Genomic DNA, 23370 nt, shown 5'->3' with positions numbered 1-23370 from the left:
TACGCAACCAGCTGCTATGAGACCAGGGCTTGTGTCTGCATGATGAAAATATCCTAGAGGTGGGGTGCGATCACCTATAGACTGTATATTCTTCCAGAGAAGCTGTGGATCTGCTTGGAACCTTCAAGCCCACTTGGCTGACCACTCAGAGCCAGAAGGAGAGTGTCTGACCCTGCAAAAGGAGTATGTTTGGTGAAAAAGCCATGCTTTGTTCCAGCACGTGGAGCACCCAGAAGAGCTTACTCACATCGGGAGTTCAACTGGTCCCATCCAGCATGCGAGGGGGTCAACCATAATCCAATCATGGTTTGGGTAGTGAACTGTGTCAAGTAATTACAAGTCAAAACAACAGCAGCCTATCCAGCAACCCTTCTTCAATGCCAGGATAGATTTGTGTTTCTGCTGCCTTGACATGTGGCACACAACTCCCAGGATCAACATTGCCATCATAGAAGAGGACCTGTCCAATGGATCGGAGGCCTGAATTGCTAGGCTTGCTGGCAAGTTCATTTCTAGTGCTCTGAATGAGGGGCAAAGAAACTGCCCATGATCCTAAGCCATAGCAGAAGATGCCGATAGTGCAACCTCAACAACCGCACCACTTTCGCAGCATAAAATCTCAGGACTGCAACAGTTAACACGGAGTCTCAGATTGAAAGACTGAGATTGGACAAATAGAAGCCCGACACTAGGACGTTAACCATTGCTAGTGTGAATTTCGTTGCTCAATAACTGAATGAATTAACCTATAGTTAATTCATTTCTAAGCCTGATCACTGCATACAACCATTTATCTCTGCTAAGTCACCAAAGATATTGGATGCTCCTTAAGGGTTGCAACAGTTCACTGAAAGTGGTGTGGAGTTTGATGAATGCTCATAGGTCGGACTGTAGTACCCTGTTGCTGAGCCACCATAATGTCTGTAATATTGATATTTGATGTGACATTAAAGTACTTTACTTTTATTGAGACAAGGAGTTGGCTGGACGCTGAATTATTATGTCTGTTGTTTGACTGATTTCTGAGTCTTTGCCTCACTACTTCCCTGAGAACCCTTTGTTTTTCCATGCTACTCTCAGAGTCAAGTTTGCAAACAGTGTCCTTGGCCCAGTCTGCAGAGACATAGGCGTTCAGCCCCAGAACACCACAGTCAAATTACCACAACCCCCACAGGTGTGGTGCTGTAGACCCCATCTGCCTTGTGATCCTTGCCATGGAGTTTGACAATGTAATACTGAAATAACCTGCTCAAACAGATTAGCCACATGTCGTGGTTCGAAAATAAGTGAGAGGATCCATGTGGGAAAGGAGGGAGAGAGAGAGTGGGAAGAGCCACACACTCTTTGGCTTCTTTGTTCTTAATGTTCAGAGCACCTACTCCTGTAGCGTCCAATACCTAAACTTATGTATAACATGGTGAGCTATGGACGTAAGACTATGGTTTCAACATTCTTGCATATCTCAAAGAGTTGCTCAATTACAAAACAGTTTTGTATGTAATAGTCATGCAGCTTTTTTAGCTGCAGCAAATCTGAGTAAAATAAATAGCGTGTGCTAGGGCAGCTGATCTGGTAATTTTAACAGGTACAATTATACATTAAAATTAGGATTTGGGGTGATTGTCTTTCTAAGATATCAGGACAGAGCTCCTCTTTGGTTACTCACAGTTGATACTGATGGTGAAACCAGAAGTATTGGATTTTGACATTTTTGTTCAAGCAGTGAAATTTCAAACCAATAATAGCGTTCAAAACACATCACTGACTAAAAAGTATGAGAAAATAGAAAAATGGTTTTAAGCAACAGATGTGGGAAAGTAGAAGGAGACACTTGCTATTTTCACAGTATATGTTTCAACCTCAATGGTATGTGCAATTACAATAAAGATACCAAATATGATACCTACGGAAGACACGCGGAAAGACGGGCAGCAAGGAACTGTGAAGATCCTCAAAGAGGATCTACATAAGTGAGACTGATTGTAACAGAATTCAACATTCGGTACACTACATGGGCAATCGGAACCATCATCAAGAACATTATGGGGTACTTCTAAATAGGTAAAAGAAGACATTCTAGATAGCAACCCTCCTCTCCGGTATCATGTGTGTGTATAGTAACCAGGGATGGCACCATTGCAAATCAGGGAGTTTGTATACCCCAAGTGCTAACAGACAGTCCGCCATTGCACTTCATTCAATAGTTATAGCATTCCTCCACCCTGCCATTTCAGCCTTAGGGATCACACAAAGTTCTATCTGTGTGAATCAACAATTACTAAATAGCTCACTACTAATAACAAGCAGAACTTCCTGGTCCATATTATGCAAAGTGCCCAGAGTGCAATATAGGTGTGAGTGCCCACTTTCTGCACCAGTCCAGATGCTTTGGAATTACAGAAGAAGCCACAGATGCTTGTGCTGTCCATTCTGTAATACACATGGTGCCAGTGCAATCCCAAGTTGGCATTCCGAGGTACAGATGCAAAGGAGCTGTTAGGAGCGCACTGACTGTGAACCACAAAGAGGTGGTGGATAGTCAGTGTGTCCTTCGAGGGTACCCTCTAAAAGGAGGATAAGGTGGTCCCATGGACTGCTTTCATTGCATGCAAGTGTAGTCACTCACATAACCTGTCTGCAAGGTTATCCCGTGGACGCGGGGACCCTGCAATTTTGACATCCTGAAATTGACCTCAACAGAATGCCCACAATTCAAGTGAATGGAAACAGCGTTAAACCCCAGTTTCATGAGGCAATGTGCCCCAAGGTAAGGCACCTCTCAGCACATTAAAATGATCAGAAATAAAGTAAATTAAGTAAAAGAGCCCATTCAATAACTGAGATCTAAATCAGTGAAATAGTTTATAGAATTATTAAAAAAATTCAAACATAATACGGCACAGATTCAATGCCAAGAAGCCTCTCAGTAAATGGAAAAAACTGAAAAATACAAAATCAAACATATTCAGGGTCCCAAGTGGGGAAAAAACATAAGAAATGGACAGCATCCCTAGTAAACAGGAAAGTCTCTCTGCTCACCCCCAAAATCAAAGGTTTTTATACATTATTTTAGCATGTGAAATTAATAGAACTGCAGAATCAGCATGCTATGATCAAAAATATTACATTCACTGCAAATCAGAGCACAGTCTCATTAAATGTCATGTTGACGGAACATCCGAGCACTCTCCCACTCCAATAATAATTGTTTGCCCACTCTATGCTAATGCCATCAGTAAATGGTGGCACAAACTAGATGCAGGAACCACAGTATGTTATTATGAATGAATATGGTAGAGTGATATAGTAGAAACACCTTGAATTATTAGTTGCAGTTTGGTGATGGAGCCGGGGAAGATTCATTGAGAACAGCATGAACAATGGCAATGGAAATAAACCAATATTATTTTACTTGACTACATGCTCCTGAAATAATAAATAGTGACATGTGCAGGGGGAAGACAAGGGTGACATCCATTTTGAAACAAAAAGATGGGAGTTAGACATGAGTTTAAGCCTAGGTAACAAAGGTCAAGAAACATACTTCTATACATCATAGGAAACTTGTTTCAAAGACAATACTACTATAACAATGTGTATATGTATAATTAAGTGTGTAAGTGTGGTAATCATGTGTATATTCCACAGGAAGAAGACTCACTGCCATTCAAGTTTGAGAGGATGAGGGTTATTACAGGTAGAAAATGAGGAACATACTGCACTGAACAAGCCAGGATGAAGATCCTTCAGCAACTATCAATTATAACCAAACATTCTATACAGAACCTTGATCTAGTGAGACTACTTAAATAGGACAGACCAACACAGAAGAACAGAGCATGTCACACATCTTCCTCCCAACAAAACAGACACTACATGCAAAAGACACCAGCCACCAGAACATACCACATGACTATAAATAATGAACAACAAAAAAGAGGACAAATCTACAAATGGAGATATTAAATACTTAAACACAACATATATAAACTATCATCTAAGTACCAACAAAAAAAATGAAAATATTGCAAGGACCACACTAATTATTTAACCACAACAATGTTACTGAAATTCCAAATTCTCCCATCTTCCAACTGCACAGAACCAATATTGACTTTAACAGCTTTCTGGGGGTTAATATATTTTCTATCTCCTTTCCTTTCTCTTGGTAACTGTTGGACTTGGCCCTTTTTGGAAGGTTCACCCCTGAACTTTTTGCCTTAAATTCTGACATGGTGTTGGTGGTTTTACGCCTCTGGGCACTTTAGCACTGTGGTCCAGTGTAAAGTGCGTGCACTGTCTGTGTTACATTGGTGAGATTGGCCTGCCTTCCCATAGGAATGCATTGGGGATTCCCTGCTAACTGTGTGTCAGTGGTAATTCCTGGTATGAGAGGGGCAGTGTGATCAAGTCTGGTATGTATGAAATTGTGAGAATAAAGTTTGCGCAGTGGGGTGCGCAGATTTATTATGACTATGGGAGAAATGCCACTTTTAGAAGTTGGCATTTCTGTGTGCTATGTGTCTGCCTGCCTGATGTGAATTGCATGTCTGGCTTGTGAGTGACAGGGGCTGGGGGTGTGTGTGGCTCCAGGAGGGGCAGGGTGAGTCAGCGCTGGGCTGAATAGGACATCTGTGCTGGGAGTGGTGGGAGGAGTAATCCCCTGACTCAGAATAGAAGTGTGCCTACCCTCTACAATGCTGGCTCCACCACCTGACAAAGGGGAAGAGGAGCTTCCAAAACAAAGTGCTCCAATTCCCCCCTGAACCAGTTGCATCTGGTTCCCCAAGCCCTGCGCTGCAGACAAAGGGAATGTTGAATATAAATACAGGGGCTGTGACCCCATAAAAAGGTTCTTGTGCTGGTGTGCTGCTGCTGGGGCCCAGGGTGAACTGTCAGGAGTGTTTGCCTCCCTGGGCCCTGCATTACCCCCTTGAACCCTAAAGGAACTTTTGCTGGACTTACTCTTTTTTTCAGGAAGGACTTTTTCTGCATCTAGTGCCTTGTGAGCGCTGTACCTTATGTACCCCAAGGAAAAGGAGCACGAGGACTCCGCAGCGCTGAGCTGCAATATTTCCCGAGGGAATCCTGATGTGGGGATTGCCCCTGAAGGAGGAGAGAGAAGCGGGTGCCCAACCCGCATTGTGCCAACGAGCGGGAGCCTACCCCGCTTTATATGTATGGAAAACGGCGGGTGCCCACCCCGCGTTTTTCCACCTGTCGGCAGGTGCCCACCCTGCTCATTTTGATATTTAGACAGTGGGTGCCCAACATTGTGGCCATTTGTTCTTAAAGGTCCCAAAGGGGCCCGTGCTGTTCCCAGTGTCAAGGCCTATTTCCTGAGTGGACCTGACAAAGAGTGGGCCACTCCAACAAAGGGGCTCATTGCTGTGGAGGGCCTAGAGGGGCCTGTATCCCCCTGCATGTCGAGGCACATTGTCGGTGCCAGAGTGTTCCCGCAGGAGAGCAGGCCACTCCAACGAGGGGCACAGTAGTTGTAGGGCCCCAGTGGGGGTCCTGAGGGCCAGTGCCTAATTTCCCTTGTGTTTGTAGAATCCCTGAGTGGGACAGGAGGGCATAGTGAGTGCCAGTGATGATCACGGCTTCCCAGCAATTAGTGGGCAGCTGCTACGTTTAGGCCAGGGTGCATTGAGGAGTCCCAGGAGGGGATCCAGGAGGCACAGTGTTGCCTGCACAATTGCGCACTTTTTGCTTTATCTTCAAGTGGCAGCTTAGCGCCCTGACTTTGTTGGACATAGGGCATTTGAGCCCCATTGAGAAGGCCAGTTGGCCAGGGGGACTGTGAGGTTTGTAGGGTGCCAGGCCCTAATGTGATTTATGTGGTTCTAGGAAATGTGATTCATGTACTATGATTTACGCACCCTGTTGTATGCCTCTACTGTGGTTTATGTTTATGAGGTAATTTGCATTCTATGATTTATGTTTAGGAGTTTGTTCCCTAATCTGAGATTTAAGCTGATGAGGTTATTGCATAATGTGTTTATGCTTGTGTGGGTATTGTCTAATGCGTTTAGACTTATGAGATGATTGCATAATGTGTTTATGCTGGTAAGGTTGGCGCAGAATGTATTTCATGCCTACATGTGATACTGTGCATAATATGGTTCATGTTACAGGATGATGCTGAGTACAGTGCTTGCCAGTAGTTACTGATTGTGTTCTACGCTTATGATATGTTCCACATTTACTAAGTTCACTAAGTGATGGTTCTGACAGTGGTCCAATTGGCCCTGTCATGTGTATATAATCCCTTGTAGACATTACCTAGTGCCAGAGGGCACAATGTATATTATGTGATTACTATTATAATGTGTTATGAGAATACAAAGGCTATTTTTAATATAACCTTGTGTGGAGTTCCTTTTGTGGTGTGCCTGGTATGTTGTTGCTGTGTACTTGCGCAAACGCTTTACACATTGCCTCCGGGATAAGCCTGACTGCTCGTGCCAAGCTACCAAGGGAGTGAGCAGGGGTTATCTTTGGCGTGTAACTCCCTCGCCCTGACTAGAGTGGTTGTCTCTGCCTGGCTTTGGCGCAAGCCTTAGCCAACCAGAGATCCCATTTCTAACAGTAACCTCACATGTACCATATCACCAACCTTGACAGTCAAGTTTTTTACATTTCTGTTCTGTGATAATACTCTTTGCACTTAAATGTTTCCCTCAACTCCCTTTCATTCTCTTTCTACAACCATCCCTACTGAAACCCCAGAAATATTAAATCTGCCTTCAACCTACGGAGGACACGTCATACTACTTGACCTCCTTTTGCAAAATAACTCAACACCTGTCATCGAATGTAGCGTAAATCTGTACTGCACTACATGGTCAACCACAGCATCTTTCCAACTTTACTGATTTGTGGTTTTTGAACAGTTTCTTTGCTCATTCAATTGCACCTCTCAATCATTTCCTTTGTTTGAGGATGATACAGTGCTAATCTTTTATGCACAATGCCTCTCTTATTCAAAATTTCTGACATGACAGTTGGCAACAATTAGACATCATTATCCATCAGCAAGGCCTTTAGATTACTTTCTCTTGCAGAAATCTCCAGTAAGAATTTAATCACCGATACAGCAGAAATGTCATGAACAAATTTTACCTGTGTCCATCATAAGAATCCATTAGAGAAAAAAGATACTCAGAACTCACTTTAAAATGCAGCAGTCTCACAATATCAAAAGCAACTTCACCCCATGGGTCACTAGGACTCACTATGATTACCATGGGAGCAGCACTCAGTTTCTTAGGTTTGTCACTTAACACATTCTCTAATTAATCTGACTGAAGATTCATTTCACGCAACTAGTAAGACGATCTCAAATGCTCTTTGGTCTAGCTGACACCCCGATGCCCTTCATGAGCAAGAGCCATCAATCATGCACACACACTCTCTAGAACTACTAACTATAAACCACTTACAACAGAGAGCTCATAAAAAATCCTTCTACTCCAATCACACTGTGCGCCACAAACTCCAGACAACAGGCATCTCAACACCTCTCTGCAACTCAGAATCCTTGTTCAACTCAGCCAGCCATTCTTCAAGGGAAACACAGTCTTCCATAACTGCACAAACTTTGTACTCTACATCCTTCCACCATACGGATTTTACTTCCAAAGGACCATGAACTGGAGAAAAGTCCATGCATCGACTTGCAGTGCCGGTTTTTTTGAAGCATTGCTGCAAAAGCTCAATGCATCATCACTGCCTGCCCTGAAACATTGTTCCAGATCGGCGCATCAACCATGGCTTTCACTGCAGACCCTAGCTCACCGTTGCAGCATGTCAGACAAATCGCCACAGCGTGAGTCCCCAGCACCATGTTGCTGACATCCGTGACACCCGCTCCGACTCCAATGCAGCACCTGGTTGGCGGCTGTGGTACGTTCCCAGGAGACCTTTGAGATCAGCGGGATGCACTAGGTATCAGGCAAGACAAGTTGTTTTGGTGAAACAGCTGACACCCCCCCATTAGCTGCAAGCTGCATCGGAACCAAGCCAGGCTGCTTCTGTTGGCTCAGGGGGTTTATTCAGTTTGTGAAAATAGATTTTTACACAACATGAGTAACACTTACATGCAAAACTAAACTGAGGATGAGGCTAAGGCTGGAGGCTATGGCTGTAGCGCAGCAATTCATAACACTGGTTCCACTGCATTTGCCTGGGGGTAATCACATTTGGGGCTTACTTACTTTTACCTTGCCAACTTGCTTGCTCACTGCCCGAAACCAGATGCCAGATGCCCTCTGGAAGGCTGAGAGAGTGGGATGGTGGAGCGCCAAGGAGCGTGGACACTAGAAACCATATACCAAACACCAGCCAAATTCCAGACAACTGTTGGCATTGAAACCAGCAGCGCAGTGTTCTTCTCCGCGTCAATACGCTGGAGCAAGATTAAAGTAGATTAAATTACCCAAGTTGCTGGGTGGGCCAAGCGGGCCGATTCTTCAACCACAAGTCACAGGGTCAAGAGATTCACGCAGTTCAAACCCCCACATAGCACGTATCACTTTATCCTCTGATCGCCTTCGCTTGGCTTCCTCCTCTTCCTCCTCCTCCTCCATGAATGCGGCCGCAAAGGTAAAACAAAATCAATACAGTTATTACAGGGGTTAATATTAGCCTAAACATACCCCCTCCTAGACTATTAAATCATTTACCAACCTTGATAAAACCCTTTCTTAGCTCACTAACACAGGAACCTACTGTTTCCCACAAGCCATGCTCCTTTAAAGCGTAGTGGGCAAAAGAACGATGGATTTAACCCAGATCTCTTGACTGGGGGAGAATGTCTGCATTGTCAGCATTCCGTCCATCATTTGTTTGTTGTAACGCTTTTCACCCTAAGTGGGATGGGTATTCCCAGACGTGGGACCCGTGCTCACTACGCCACTGGAGTCAAGCTATCCTGGCTGATGACGGCTGATAGCCAGAAACCGGTCCTAGGATGCTTGATTCCGGTCCAGGGAAGACATGGCTTGGCAGTTCGGGCTGGACTGTTCCCATGAGGCACAGGGTCAAGACTGATTTGCATATGGCCATGTCTAAACTGGGGTTTAGCCTACCCCGCTTTATATGTATTGTGGTAAATATTTCATTACCGGTACTATTTTTATGCGGTAAAGTCTATTAAGAATAACTCAGTAAATATAAGAGGCAGAATCCGTGGTATTAGAGGTTTTAAAAGGCTTTATTCCTATACAAAGGAATACAATTCGAATTGTAGGCTTTCTATTCCATCACCACGAAAGTTCAGGAAGGAAGGGCATACATTATTGACAGATAAGCAGTTTTATAGAAAATACATTACAGTGAAACAGATGCAAGAGGCGTAACAGCTGATAGTACAGATAAAAGGTGCATACGTAACTAATAGAGGCGGATATATGGGCGTAATTTAATAAACGTCATCATACATGATGTCACAAGTGGGTGGATCCATAAGAGAATCCTGCAATGTCAGCAGAAATATTTGGCAGAGATGCGCGCGCAGCCGCATGACGTGTGATTGACGTGTAACTAGAGGGTGAAGGGGACTTGACATTTAGCTCTACATGTGGAGACAGAAGTCTGGGGGTCATGTCAACCTAATCCCAAATCATATCTAATATCCTATGTTTAAAGAACTGTGTTATCCAAAAGGAAAGGTCTCTAGGATAGAATCTATTCTATACTGACTGTTAGTGCGTGTACAAGCGTCTAAGTGTCTACATGAGATGCGAGGGGGTAGGAATATTCCATAGTAACGGGGCTATGAATTACTTGCATGAGGACAGCGAGGCCTGGCCCTTTGCACGGTAGCTGGAGGAATGTTTACCTAAACTACTAGACAGGAATGCATCGGATGAGGAGCGGAGTAGATAATCTTGAAGGTGAAATACAGTTTTTGGCAGGCAACAGGCTGGATCAGGCACCGTTAGCCGCGCAGGGAGTAGGACAAAGTTCATGGATACAGATGCAGGCTCAGACTGGAGCTTTCAGAGGCAGAAGGCAGGAAAAGGCTTGATGACAGAATTCAGGGCCTACTCGCCTGAATCTGTAAAATGTGGAAAGTGAACCACATAAAGTCGGTGGCCTTTCATACTTAGGAATGGAATATCTGACCCATTCATGGCGGATCTGAAAGAGGACATGTTGACGGTGGACGCACATATATTTGCGTCTTCAAAACTGGAGCAGGAGGGAACATACATGTACTTATAGCATGCACATGGAGCCGTTGGGGTCTACGATAGGGGACATAACTGATCACAAAATTCATATTTCCTCATTCCCTCCTTGTCCCCTACGGACCCTCAGGAGATATCGATCTTCATCAATCCATCGATCTGTTCATATAGCATCATTTGTTCTTCTTTCTTCTTCCGGGATTTTGAACGAAAACTTGGATGTGGGATACACGATGTGGCACACAGACCACAAATCGCTGGCCCACATTGTAGACATAAGCAGCAACTGAATAGTATGAGAAAGCCAATACCTAGGAAGGATAGGATTCTCCATCCCCAGGCTGACAACACGCCCCAGAACCAACCGGACCAAGTCCAGGTGCCTGGACTCTGGTGTATCTGGCTTACAATCTTATGAAGGCGAGTTATGGCTTTATATACTGACGGCGAATTTTCTGGTATGAAAATGCAGCAACTTGATCCGATGACCCTACAAGCTCCGCCCCTATCGGCCAGGATGACGTCAAGGACAAGACGATTTTGAAGCACAACAATCCGCATAGCAGACTGCTCTTCTGTTAAATTGCCTAAGGCGGAAATAGTTTCGTTCACTACTGCTTCAAGGGTTCTGGTTAATCTACGTATCAGCTTACTATTAGTAACTGTACCTATATAGGGAAAGAAACCTTTATTGAAATCTGTGTATTTTTCCCATGCTGTTTCAGTGTAATCGACAATTGGGAGATCTCTCTGCTGTCTATTGTGTACTAAATGGGTATTTCTATGATAATCAGGAGGAGCTAGGAAAACAGGTGGCAGAAGGAATGCTATGTAACAGGTACCATCCCAATCTAGGGGTAGACGTATATATGCGGTCTGGCCACATATAAAGTAGGAATGACGGGAAGCTCTAAATGTAGACTTGCCTTGATCACTGAATTTTATTACAGTGGTGCATTTACTATGGCCCATGTGTATGGAACCATTCTTTCTTACACATAATTCCCCTTTTACTGGGAATACTGACATGGCGGGCAAGATTGGTGTAGCTTCGGATTCAACGTTCAGGATCATGAGGTTAAGTGTAAAATTACCTAATCCATATACTTCATTTTCTAGATCAGTTCCTGTTCTTTTGGGAAGTCCCTCCTTGTTAGGGTAGCAGACTTTAAGCAAAACTAGGTTCAGGTTTCCCCATACCCAGTTGTCTTGATAAACTGCGGAATTTGAATCTAGGGAATTAATCAAACTAAACCATGCTCCACAGGAGCCATTGTGTGTGAACGGATAGGGAAAGAGGGGCAAAACTCCCTTATAGTTCTGATAGGGAGGGAGTCGGCCACATATCCAACAATTTGTGGCATTGCTGGTCTGATGGGAATGATGTAACATACTAATGAATGTGTTGTTGCGCAGCGCAAATCTATAGGACAATTCATGCGGAGGTAATTCGCTAAAAGAATGTTCTGCAGTTACATTGTAAACACGCTTAAGAATAGGGTAATACATGTGCAATAGTATGCTGACAATGATGATCAGAAGACTTAGAAAAAACAAAATTAATAATGTTACTGTGCAGTGACTACGAAGTGATTTACAATACGCATGCTTCTTAAGCTGCATCTGTTGATTTCTTTCTCTATTCCGGTCTAGAGGATACATGTCAGGGACAAATTCAACCGATTCACCTTGGAGAGGACTTAAACAATCAAATTGTCTGACTTACTAGACCTTAATTTTAGTTTGTAAAGTTCAGAGTTTGTTAATTCAGCCAAGGGGAGCTTTGAGTCTGTCTGTGAGGGAATGCAGGGCTGAACGTTCACACTAGATGGTAGTCCATAAAATTTCTTGATATGACTCGAGTGCAACCACCCTTTGCGTCCTTCAATCTTCACGGCTGTCCTTGTAGTTAGTAGAACCAATTTTGGCGATGTCCATCTAGGCTCCAGTTGGGTCTTTCGGTCAAAATTCCTGACCAAAACCAGGTCGCCAGGAACCACGTCATGGGGCTTCACCTCAGTATTGTCGGGAAAAGCTGCGGCTACCTGTGAACGACAAGATTGTAGTGCAGACATCAAGGAAGCCAGGTAATCTGTCAGCATATTACAGTCAACATCAGTGATTTTGCGAGGTATAGGCGTCCCCCACATATTTGGTGGTCTACCGAAGATCACCTCGTACGGGGTTAGCCCTGTTCGAGAATGTGCTACCATTCTCATGTAAAAGAGCGCAACTGGTAAGGCTACTATCCAATCGACACCTTTTTCTCTACATATTTTGGACAATCTAATTTTCAGAGTTTGATTATGGCGTTCCACGAGACCTGCTGCCTCGGGATGTCGGACACAGTGGAATTTCCATTGGTAGCCTAACAAAAGGGAAACGTGTTTCATTAGTTCGGATGAGAACGGCTGGCCGTTATCTGAGTAGACAACACGTGGTAAACCGTACCGTGGGAAGAATTCTCGAACTAACTGTTTGGCAGTAGTCGGGGCAGTGTAATCTGAAACCGGGTAGGCTTCTGTCCAACGGGAAAGAGCACAGACAACTACGAGAACATATTTGAATCCTCGACATCGTTCCATCTGGATATAATCAATCTGGAGGACTTCAAAAGCATGATCGGGAGTTTGAAATCCACCCTGTTCTACGGGGATGCTTTTACCTGGATTAAACTGACAACATATCATACAGGTACGAACTTTTTGTTTAGCTGCGGCTCGTAAATGTTTGTTAAACCAGATGTGTTGAATGCTGTCTAGCATAGCTTTTTCTCCTAGGTGCGCTGGACTATGTATTGTGTTAATGATGACTTGAACCATGGAGTCGGGAAGAAACCATATAGATTTTTCCTTCGTCATCCATCCTTGATCCGTTTGGATCCCTCCTAATTCAGTCCATTTCTTTATTTCTTCTGGTGTAGCATGTGTCTGTATGTCAATTACATCAAGGGCGGGATCCTTAACTGTCATGCAATGTGTTGGTGTCGGAACTATTGTCTTTGTCATGTCAGTTGTGTGAGTCAGATTCTGAGCAGTCTGTTTAGCTGTTCTGTCAGCTAGGTCATTACCCTGAGAAATGATATCGGTAACCTTTGTATGGGCTTTGCATTTCATAATCGATATTGTAGTAGGTAGATGAATCGCGTCTAATAGGGCTTGAATGAGGGGTCCATGTTGGATGTGGGCACCGTGAGAAGTTAAATAACCTCTCTCTCGCCACAGTACGCCGAAGTCATGGACGACTCCGAATGCATAACGTGAATCTGTGTATATGTTGACTTTCTTATTTTTGGCTTGAGTACAGGCTTGTGTCAGAGCGATGAGCTCTGCTGCTTGAGCTGACAAAGTGTTAATACAATTTGTTTCAATGACTTCAGTGTCTGTTGTGACTGCGTAAGCGGCCACTAACTCTCCTGTACTTGTTCTCATACATGACCCGTCTACATACAATGTTAAGTCTGGATCTGACAAAGGAATATCTGTCAAGTCTTGTCTGGGTTTCGTCGTGATAGTAATGACTTCGACACAATCATGTGCCAATGGATCTGTTCCGCTTACTGGCAACAGTGTGGCAGGATTTAACGTATTACAACGTCTGATTTCTATGTGTGGCTGAAACAATGTTAATTCGTAACCCGTGAGTCTCGCTATAGTCAAGTGTTGTGTTTGTGTGCGGTTCAAGAGAACCTCTACTGCATGTGGTACTTGTACTGTCAATTGGTGTCCTAACACTATGGCATCGCTTTGTCTGATTGCTAAAGCTGTTGCTGCCACCGATTTCAGGCACGCAGGAAGAGCCTGAGCTACTGGATCTAATGTACTAGAGAAATAAGCACATGGTTTGTGTGATCCTGCTTGTTCCTGAGTGAGTACTGACAAGGCAGTACCTTCGCGTTCTGTAACAAAGAGTGTAAACTGTTTACTGTAACATGGTGTTGCTAAAACAGGTGCTTGGCATAAAGCTTTCTTTAAGCTTTCAAAGGCGTGTGTATGTTCTGGAGTCCAAGGGAGGACAGTCGATGTGGCTGCCTCCTGTGTTGTCAACTGGATGAGTGGTTTTGCTAGAAATGCATATTGAGGGATCCACTGCCTACAGTATGAAGTGAGGCCTATAAAAGCCCGTACCTCCTTTTGTGTCTTGGGTGGTGGCATGTTAGCAATTAACTGGATGCGATCAGGTGTAAGCTGCCTTCCCTCCTTGGACAGCGAGTGCCCAAGGTAAACAACTCGCTGGACACAGAATTGCAGCTTAGAAGGGGACACCTTGTGCCCCTTGTCGGCCAGAAAGTTCAAAACCGTCAGTGACGCTGTCTCACATTCATGTTTGCTTCGGGCGGTGATCAGCAGATCATCGACATATTGAAGCAAGGCAGTGTTAACTGGCATGTGGATACTGTCGAGTTCTCGTTTCAGTGCTTGGCTATAGATGCTAGGGCTTTCTGTAAATCCTTGAGGTGCGCGTGTGAATTTAAAACTTCGTCCATTTAAACTGAATCCGAACAGATATTGACTTTCCGGATCGATTGGGACGCTAAAGAAAGCATTCTTGAGATCAATTACAGTGAAGAACGTTGCTTCTGAGTCAATAGCTGTTAGTAATTAAGAGATATCTGGGACCACAGGGTATTGTGGTACAATACATTTGTTCAATTCGCGCAGATCAATAACTAATCGGTATACTGGTGGTGCTTTTGGATCCGTTCTTTTAAGAATCAGAATTATCGGGGAGTTACATACATTGGAGTCCGTTTCGACAACCACTCCTTGTGCAATAAGCTCGTCAATGATTTGCAGTAAAGCCACTACAGCATCTGGTGGTAACTTGTATTGTCGCATTCGTGGTAGTACTACTCCTGTTTTCAGTGTAACTCGATATGGTGTAATGTTCATGCAACCAACATCAGTGGGGCCTTGTGCCCATAAATGTGTAGGTAAATTCTGCAGTCGGTGATCCATGTCTCTGGACACGTAGTGACCTTTAAAGTCACGTAAAAATAGTCGTACTCCTTCCGGAGAACAACATATTATGGCTCCTAGAGCTTTCAATGTTTTTATGCCTAACAAGTTTTCTGGACATGATTTAGTAAGCAATAAATCTGTAGTACGTGTCAATGGACCGACCGTAAGTGGAAGAGGTTGTGTTACGTCATTGATTATAGGTTTTCCTGAGAATCCAAGGGAAATATTCTGTGAGCCTGAGAGGGGTGCCCCTGGAACTTCACTGCGTCTTATAGTTGTTCTGCTTGCCCCTGTATCAAGTAAAAACTTTCTGTCTTCCCCTAATAGTTCACTATGTACATAAGGTCCCTCTTGGTCTACAGGAACCTCAATAAGGGGTAAGCCAACTTCCCTCTCTAGGCTATTTCATGTGTATCGCTGATAATCGGGATAATCTGCTTGTGCGTACTGATACATCTGTTGTGTCGTTGCTTGTGTTGCAGCTATAGGCTGCGTTTGTGGTGGTGCTACGATCTGTTGTGGAGCTGCCTGTTGCGGAGCTAGTTGTTGCGGAGCTAATCTAGGTTGAGCATGCTGAGGGATTTGTTGTTGATTCTGATCCTGTCTAGGTGGACGTGGTCTTTCCTGGGTTCTACCTGTGGCAATATTATGTTTCAGGACTGGACAATCATGTATATAATGACCTTGTTGTTTACAATAGTTGCATGTCCCTTTCGTTGGACCTGCGGAATCACCCTTCTGATGACCATCGGCTGGAACTGACTATGCAACAAGCATTTTCATTTTTGTATCTTTCATACGTCTTTGTTCATGTTCTTGTTCTTCTCTAATTCTATTGTGGTGATATTGTAACATCTGTAACATCTGTGATGGGGTATTACCTTGCCAGGTACTTTCGAATTTCAATACTCTATTCTTGATTTGCAGCAGAGAATTTTCAACTAATTTTGTCACAAACAGATGTGGATATGACTCGCTACTGGCTTTTAGGCCACTATTTATACCAAAACATTTTTCAAATCGGGAATAGAAATCACTAGTATCTTCATCTGGCTTTTGTTTACAGGCTGATATTGCACCCCAGTCTTCCTTTTTCGTAGTTAATAAACGTGGCAGTACCTGCACTAGTAGCCCTGCCAGTGCTGTAGTCTTTTCCCCAAGCCCTGCTCCTGCAGCTCGGGCCCTTTCTTCGTTTTCTAATGCTGTCCAATCTATCTTTTGGTCTCCCACCTCCCATTCCTTTTCTTTGAGTTTCTCATAAACACCGGCGGGTAATAGGACTTTTAATATTTTCATAATGTCGGGGTAGGTATACTCTCCCATGAGTAACATGTCTTTTATTTCACGGTGGAAACCTGCTGGATCCTTGTCATGGCTGGGTACTACTTTCTTCATTTCTAATAATTCCAGTTTAGTTATAGGCGTGTACACAAACACGTGCGTAAAGTTATTACCGTCACCTCTGATTGGGTGTACTTCGCGTAACGGGTTCTGTCTATCTATGTGATACATTCTTCTTCCCATAATGGGAACTGGAACGTGTTCTGGGCATACGAAAGTTAAATATTGGTTTCGAAATTCTAGAATTTCTTTAATCAAATCAGTACCTGACCCTCTCCATATATTCGTGAGTAGTTCTGTCAATATGTCAGGTAAGGGTCCTGGATCGGAGTGTTGGCTTTTATATAATATAAGGAGGTGTTGAATCATGTATATACTAGCTAAACGCTGTTCGTATGGGTCAAGATTCAGAAACGTGTGTGCAAGTACATCATCATTGTATTCGCTGGGACTGTCAGCCCATTGTACTGCTGACCTGGCTAATTCTTGTTCGTCCATGGAATCGAGCATATGGTACCCCCTTCGATCTCGGAGTAATTTATCAGCGGCTTGGAATAGGTGTTCAGGGGATCTTGTATTTAACATAGGGTTTGGAAAATGTCTATTATATTCTGGACGTATTGGACGTATCGGGTCGTTAAAACCTCTGGTATTATTATGGGGTCTTCCTCTACCTACATAAGCTATCGTTTCTAGTTGTTCTGATTCTTGCTCCTCCTCTTCTTCTGATTCTACTCTGTCTATTTCTCGTCTTTCTTTATGTATTCGTTCTACTTCCTTTCGGATCTTTCGACACATGGCGATTATACACGCCTGTCTATCATGTTTCTCTTCTGATATGTTCTGACCCCATTTGGCAAGTCTTTGCATGGTATCGTGATCTGCCCCAGGCCTGTCTTGATTCCTAATTACGCAATTTATGAAAAAACGTAGTAGTTGTCTTTGGACATCCACTTTCTGGTATTCCATAGCTTCGTTAATACTTTCTGGACCTCGCCCTGTTTGGACAAAGCGATATATTTCGTCTAGGTGTTCACCCATTCCTGGTATCGTCATTAAATATAATGTAGCTCGTCGTGTACGTAATGATGATATGAGCAATTTGTCCTGTCTACCTGGTACTGGGTCGTATCTACAATCCACAAGCTGTTCTTTAAACATGTCGGATGTCGCTAGTTGGGGTGTACGTTGGAGTGCTAAATCTCTAAGGGTCTGTTTATTTCGCGGCGGGGTGGCAAACATGTCTGTCGTACCTCCTGCAGCACCATCTGAGGTGCTAGGCACGAAAGGATTCGTTGGGCGTAGGATAGAGATTGTAGATGCGGGAAAAACTGTAGAAACGGACGGACCTGTTGGGACTTGCGTAGGAGTTTGTAGTTGCGGGGATACAGACGGATGCTCTTGGTGTTGAACACCATCGGCAAGCGGTATGTGCGGTATGGCATTAGCATACTCGGGAGCTACGTCATCTAAATAGGAGGAAAGAAAAACGTCCTTTGCTGTTTTGGGATGTGTTTTGGGATGTGCTTTTATCGGGAGCAATGGAGGAGTTAAGTCTTTTGGTATTTCCGGGGTAGCCTTAGGTAACCCTTCGGCCAGAAGAGGATACATACCATTCATAAGAGTGTTTCTTTGTCTATCTACTTGCTCTGATTTTACTCGGGTACCTTCCTCAAGTAATAGATTTTCTCGGGTTTTATTTGAATTCTCTCTACCTTTCTCTTCCTGTCTGAGCGCTTTTTCTGTACGTCTATATGATTCTTTACGCCATAATTCAATGGCATCTTTCTGTGACTGTCTGGCTTTCTTTTTCCATAATTCTTCTTCTACTCTCATGATGCAATCTGCATCCCAGGTCCCCGCTGCGGGCCATCTCTGACTCTCTGGTAACTCTTTGGTGTAGTCCACCCATAAATCAAGAAATAATACGGCATCTAGGCCATGCTTATGATACATAAAGTACCCTGGAGTGTCCCTAGGTGGGATGGGAACAGCTTCTTCGAGTACACCTTTTCTAGTTTTGATCTGTCTTAGTTTCGAAAAGAGCGGCATTTTTAGACCTTATTACTAGAACACAATTTATACAATAAACACAATAATGAACAGTCATTCACACCACAATATATAGAACGTATTTAAAACATTTAACACTTAACAGTTTTAACGAACGATGATAACTAATAGAAAACTAGTTACTGACATAATACTGACATTAGATAATACCTATTTATATGCAAGACATACTATATATACTGCTAAAACAGTACAGATACACTGCTGAAACAGTGCAGACCGGATTTGTGTACCCAAACCCGTCTTGACCGGCACAGACTATGTGCACGTTAAATGCCTCCCCGGTAATGGTACTCACCGGGTAGCTCGGAACGGAAGGCCTCGGAAACGGAACTGAAACTGGACCGGACTGGACTGGACTCGACTGGACTCGGAACTTCGGAACCTGGTGGGCCTCTGTATACCTCGGATCTTGCTCTCTCAGCTAGGCTCTGGTCGGGATACTTCGCACTTCTCACCGCCTCGTCTGGGTGTTGATCGCAGCCTCAGTCGTCCCCGCTTGGCCGGAGGGAGATACAGGAAATCCTGCAGGTACGCGTTTTTGTCCGTTCAGCTGTGGCAGGAGACCGGGCCTGCAACGCACCGCCGGCGCGTGAGATGAGAAAGTGTCCCTATTCGGGCGCCAATTTATGTGGTAAATATTTCATTACCGGTACTATTTTTATGCGGTAAAGTCTATTAAGAATAACTCAGTAAATATAAGAGGCAGAATCCGTGGTATTAGAGGTTTTAAAAGGCTTTATTCCTATACAAAGGAATACAATTCGAATTGTAGGCTTTCTATTCCATCACCACGAAAGTTCAGGAAGGAAGGGCATACATTATTGACAGATAAGCAGTTTTATAGAAAATACATTACAGTGAAACAGATGCAAGAGGCGTAACAGCTGATAGTACAGATAAAAGGTGCATACGTAACTAATAGAGGCGGATATATGGGCGTAATTTAATAAACGTCATCATACATGATGTCACAAGTGGGTGGATCCATAAGAGAATCCTGCAATGTCAGCAGAAATATTTGGCAGAGATGCGCGCGCAGCCGCATGACATGTGATTGACGTGTAACTAGAGGGTGAAGGGGACTTGACATTTAGCTCTACATGTGGAGACAGAAGTCTGGGGGTCATGTCAACCTAATCCCAAATCATATCTAATATCCTATGTTTAAAGAACTGTGTTATCCAAAAGGAAAGGTCTCTAGGATAGAATCTATTCTATACTGACTGTTAGTGCGTGTACAAGCGTCTAAGTGTCTACATGAGATGCGAGGGGGTAGGAATATTCCATAGTAACGGGGCTATGAATTACTTGCATGAGGACAGCGAGGCCTGGCCCTTTGCACGGTAGCTGGAGGAATGTTTACCTAAACTACTAGACAGGAATGTATCGGATGAGGAGCGGAGTAGATAATCTTGAAGGTGAAATACAGTTTTTGGCAGGCAACAGGCTGGATCAGGCACCGTTAGCCGCGCAGGGAGTAGGACAAAGTTCATGGATACAGATGCAGGCTCAGACTGGAGCTTTCAGAGGCAGAAGGCAGGAAAAGGCTTGATGACAGAATTCAGGGCCTACTCGCCTGAATCTGTAAAATGTGGAAAGTGAACCACATAAAGTCGGTGGCCTTTCATACTTAGGAATGGAATATCTGACCCATTCATGGCGGATCTGAAAGAGGACATGTTGACGGTGGACGCACATATATTTGCGTCTTCAAAACTGGAGCAGGAGGGAACATACATGTACTTATAGCATGCACATGGAGCCGTTGGGGTCTACGATAGGGGACATAACTGATCACAAAATTCATATTTCCTCAGTATGGAAAACGGCGGGTGCCCACCCCGCGTTTTTCCACCTGTCGGCAGGTGCCCACCCTGCTCATTTTGATATTTAGACAGTGGGTGCCCAACATTGTGGCCATTTGTTCTTAAAGGTCCCAAATGGGCCCGTGCTGTTCCCAGTGTCAAGGCCTATTTCCTGAGTGGACCTGACAAAGAGTGGGCCACTCCAACAAAGGGGCACATTGCTGTGGAGGGCCTAGAGGGGCCTGTATCCCCCTGCATGTCGAGGCACATTGTCGGTGCCAGAGTGTTCCCGCAGGAGAGCAGGCCACTCCAACGAGGGGCACAGTAGTTGTAGGGCCCCAGTGGGGGTCCTGAGGGCCAGTGCCTAATTTCCCTTGTGTTTGTAGAATCCCTGAGTGGGACAGGAGGGCATAGTGAGTGCCAGTGATGATCACGGCTTCCCAGCAATTAGTGGGCAGCTGCTACGTTTAGGCCAGGGTGCATTGAGGAGTCCCAGGAGGGGATCCAGGAGGCACAGTGTTGCCTGCACAATTGCGCACTTTTTGCTTTATCTTCAAGTGGCAGCTTAGCGCCCTGACTTTGTTGGACATAGGGCATTTGAGCCCCATTGAGAAGGCCAGTTGGCCAGGGGGACTGTGAGGTTTGTAGGGTGCCAGGCCCTAATGTGATTTATGTGGTTCTAGGAAATGTGATTCATGTACTATGATTTACGCACCCTGTTGTATGCCTCTACTGTGGTTTATGTTTATGAGGTAATTTGCATTCTATGATTTATGTTTAGGAGTTTGTTCCCTAATCTGAGATTTAAGCTGATGAGGTTATTGCATAATGTGTTTATGCTTGTGTGGGTATTGTCTAATGCGTTTAGACTTATGAGATGATTGCATAATGTGTTTATGCTGGTAAGGTTGGCGCAGAATGTATTTCATGCCTACATGTGATACTGTGCATAATATGGTTCATGTTACAGGATGATGCTGAGTACAGTGCTTGCCAGTAGTTACTGATTGTGTTCTACGTTTATGATATGTTCCACATTTACTAAGTTCACTAAGTGATGGTTCTGACAGTGGTCCAATTGGCCCTGTCATGTGTATATAATCCCTGTAGACATTACCTAGTGCCAGAGGGCACAATGTATATTATGTGATTACTATTATAATGTGTTATGAGAATACAAAGGCTATTTTTAATATAACCTTGTGTGGAGTTCCTTTTGTGGTGTGCCTGGTATGTTGTTGCTGTGTACTTGCGCAAACGCTTTACACATTGCCTCCGGGATAAGCCTGACTGCTCGTGCCAAGCTACCAAGGGAGTGAGCAGGGGTTATCTTTGGCGTGTAACTCCCTCGCCCTGACTAGAGTGGTTGTCTCTGCCTGGCTTTGGCGCAAGCCTTAGCCAACCAGAGATCCCATTTCTAACAGTAACCTCACATGTACCATATCACCAACCTTGACAGTCAAGTTTTTTACATTTCTGTTCTGTGATAATACTCTTTGCACTTAAATGTTTCCCTCAACTCCCTTTCATTCTCTTTCTACAACCATCCCTACTGAAACCCCAGAAATATTAAATCTGCCTTCAACCTACGGAGGACACATCATACTACTTGACCTCCTTTTGCAAAATAACTAAACACCTGTCATCGAATGTAGCGTAAATCTGTACTGCACTACATGGTCAACCACAGCATCTTTCCAACTTTACTGATTTGTGGTTTTTGAACAGTTTCTTTGCTCATTCAATTGCACCTCTCAATCATTTCCTTTGTTTGAGGATGATACAGTGCTAATCTTTTATGCACAATGCCTCTCTTATTCAAAATTTCTGACATGACAGTTGGCAACAATTAGACATCATTATCCATCAGCAAGGCCTTTAGATTACTTTCTCTTGCAGAAATCTCCAGTAAGAATTTAATCACCGATACAGCAGAAATGTCATGAACAAATTTTACCTGTGTCCATCATAAGAATCCATTAGAGAAAAAAGATACTCAGAACTCACTTTAAAATGCAGCAGTCTCACAATATCAAAAGCAACTTCACCCCATGGGTCACTAGGACTCACTATGATTACCATGGGAGCAGCACTCAGTTTCTTAGGTTTGTCACTTAACACATTCTCTAATTAATCTAACTGAAGATTCATTTCACGCAACTAGTAAGACGATCTCAAATGCTCTTTGGACTAGCTGACACCCCGATGCCCTTCATGAGCAAGAGCCATCAATCATGCACACACACTCTCTAGAACTACTAACTATAAACCACCTACAACAGAGAGCTCATAAAAAATCATTCTACTCCACTCACACTGTGCGCCACAAACTCCAGACAACAGGCATCTCAACACCTCTCTGCAACTCAGAATCCTTGTTCAACTCAGCCAGCCATTCTTCAAGGGAAACACAGTCTTCCATAACTGCACAAACTTTGTACTCTACATCCTTCCACCATACGGATTTTACTTCCAAAGGACCATGAACTGGAGAAAAGTCCATGCATCGACTTGCAGTGCCGTTTTTTTTGAAGCATTGCTGCAAAAGCTCAATGCATCATCACTGCCTGCCCTGAAGCATTGTTCCAGATCGGCGCATCAACCATGGCTTTCACTGCAGACCCTAGCTCACCGTTGCAGCATGTCAGACAAATCGCCACAGCGTGAGTCCCCAGCACCATGTTGCTGACATCCGTGACACCCGCTCCGACTCCAATGCAGCACCTGGTTGGCGGCTGTGGTACGTTCCCAGGAGACCTTTGAGATCAGCGGGATGCACTAGGTATCAGGCAAGACAAGTTGTTTTGGTGAAACAGCTGACACCCCCCCCCATTAGCTGCAAGCTGCATCGGAACCAAGCCAGGCTGCTTCTGTTGGCTCAGGGGGTTTATACAGTTTGTGAAAATAGATTTTTACACAACATGAGTAACACTTACACGCAAAACTAAACTGAGGATGAGGCTAAGGCTGGAGGCTATGGCTGTAGCGCAG

Source organism: Triturus cristatus, chromosome 2_1, assembly GCF_964204655.1.
Source record: "Triturus cristatus chromosome 2_1, aTriCri1.1, whole genome shotgun sequence".
Taxonomy (NCBI): domain Eukaryota; kingdom Metazoa; phylum Chordata; class Amphibia; order Caudata; family Salamandridae; genus Triturus; species Triturus cristatus.
This window is presented reverse-complemented; position numbering follows the sequence as displayed.